Raw genomic sequence first — 2,285 nt, 5'->3', positions numbered from 1 at the left:
ATAATTACATTCAAAATGAAACTCTTCCATTAATTAAATAATGAATTGTGTTAAGTATTAGAACATAAAACAAATATGTCCACGTGCAACGCGCGTGCACTATACTAGTTTCTTGTAAAAGAGTAAAATAAGCATTACAATCAAACCAATTGAATTATCTTCAGTTGTTGCTTCACTTTGAATTTAAGTGTGGAAGCAAGTGGACTGAGAATGAGATGACATGGGCTTCAGCTTGACTGCTTGAACATTAGCTTCTCACTTTCTCGTTCAGTTTATTAGGATCTAAATAGAATCTAAATATATATTAAGTCTAAGTAAAAAATTTTCATGCGGATGTAGCTCAGATGGTAGAGCGCTCGCTTAGCATGCGAGAGGTACGGGGATCGATACCCCGCATCTCCATCTCCGTTTTCTTGTCACTTCTTTTGTGCTTTTTTAACATCATATAATTGTAGTCTTACGAAACTTTTCATAGGTTCATGGGGTTTTATGAAAATAAGGTTGAAAGTTTGGGTTCTTTAAAAAAAGTGTTGAAACTTTAGGAGGTGTTTCTGAGATAATCGTGGCTTAGGGGCTGTTTCGTTGTTGTTGGTAAAGTTGTGTATTTATGACACAACTTGGAAAGTTGTTATCCACCTCATCAATTTTACTTTTATACTTTTCTTTGTTTGTTTTTTATTACATTGGAATCATAAATTGCTTGTTTGGTTAGTAAATGTAAATTTAATTGTTTGTTTGGAAAGTGTAAAAAGTGATCCCTACTCAAATGGTCATATTGGTTGGAATTATTTTTTATTATTTTTTTCTGACTTCAATGTCAGCTTTCTGCTAAAATCATGTCTTTTTTTTATGAAATCACTTTACAAGCCATATCAACATATGAAATCACTTTACATTATTTTTACAACTACAAACAAACAATTGAAAGTGATGAAAGGTGACATTAGGACCCACTTTTTTACACTTTGCATCCTTTTACATGGTAAAAACATACAACCAAACAGCCCCTTACGCCGTGAGGATGTCAGAAAAAATTGCAAGAAGGTGTGTGTTCATCTCAAAATAAGTCAGAATACAGGGGTGGTTATGTGAATCTACCATAACTGATCTAATAATTTCAGGAGAAAGTCAAGATGCAGAGGGCCAACTATTTAGTACGTGAGCTCGTATGTATTCAAAAAATTCAGGGGAAAAAACTCAAAACAAGCTTTATATTGATACTTAATCTTAGTATAATCCACCTGCATGCACAACCAGCCACTTAAATAACACACAAACAACATTTTTTGGGTTTTCAAAAGAATGATGGGAGGATGGAACCAACTTCTCACCGAATCTTGCTTTTTCAATAAAAGAAATTGGTGTCTAAACTTGAACCGTATACGAATTGATGGGAAATTGAACAACACGAGGTGGCTAATTAAATTCATTTACAAGTTTTACAAGTTTGGTTAACTTCAAATGTGGATTATATGGATTATTTTGAACCTAGAACACCCTAATTCATTACGCAAAGTTACCCTTTGATCAATGACCTGATTTAGGGTGTAGAAGTAAAGAAATGAAGTAGAGGGGTACGGTGGTGAAAATGGAGTTGGCATTGTTAGCCTCTGGTTAATGGTCGAATTTGCAAACTTGTAACTCTACGTCGATGACGGGCATTGTTAGCCTCTGATTAGTCGAGCTCACGATAAGATTTGAGCTCACCATCTCACAATATCATTAATATATAGAGAGAGAGAAAAAAAAAGGTATGCTTGGTACCAAACACAAATTTTGTGTTTGGTAGTGAGGTGTCTCGTTCTCATCTACTCATTCAAATGGGGGACCACATTCACATAGGTTGGTGAGTGGATGAGAATGAGACACCTCACTACCAAGCACAAAATTTGTGCTTGGTACCAAGCATACCCATTTTTCTCATATATATATAGTTAAAATATATATATATATATATATGAGAAAAATGGGTATGCTTGGTACCAAGCACAAATTTTGTGCTTTGGTAGGTGAGGTGTCTCATTCCCATCCACTCATTCAATTGGGGGGACCACATTCAAACCATGTGAAATGTGTCCCCCCATATTGAATGAGTGGATGATAATATGCCACCTCACTACCAAGCACAAATTTTATGCTTGGTACCAAGCATACCATATTCCTCTCTCTTCTCTCTATATATATAATATATATATATATATATTATAATTCATCATTGTCATAGAAAGGGAGATTTTCATCATTGTCGCCTATGTGGCATAATCCCCAACCACTCATAAAGTTAG

General features: G+C 34.8%; 1 non-coding gene across 1 annotated transcript; it reads left to right on the top strand.

Moving 5' to 3' along the window:
- Positions 1-329: 329 nt before the first annotated feature.
- On the top strand, positions 330-402 carry TRNAA-AGC. The gene has a single exon. It is a non-coding gene; the product is annotated as a tRNA-Ala (tRNA).
- Positions 403-2,285: the final 1,883 nt, after the last annotated feature.

This window comes from Asparagus officinalis, unplaced genomic scaffold, assembly GCF_001876935.1.
Source record: "Asparagus officinalis unplaced genomic scaffold, Aspof.V1 AsparagusV1_Un880, whole genome shotgun sequence".
Taxonomy (NCBI): domain Eukaryota; kingdom Viridiplantae; phylum Streptophyta; class Magnoliopsida; order Asparagales; family Asparagaceae; genus Asparagus; species Asparagus officinalis.
This window is presented reverse-complemented; position numbering and strand designations above follow the sequence as displayed.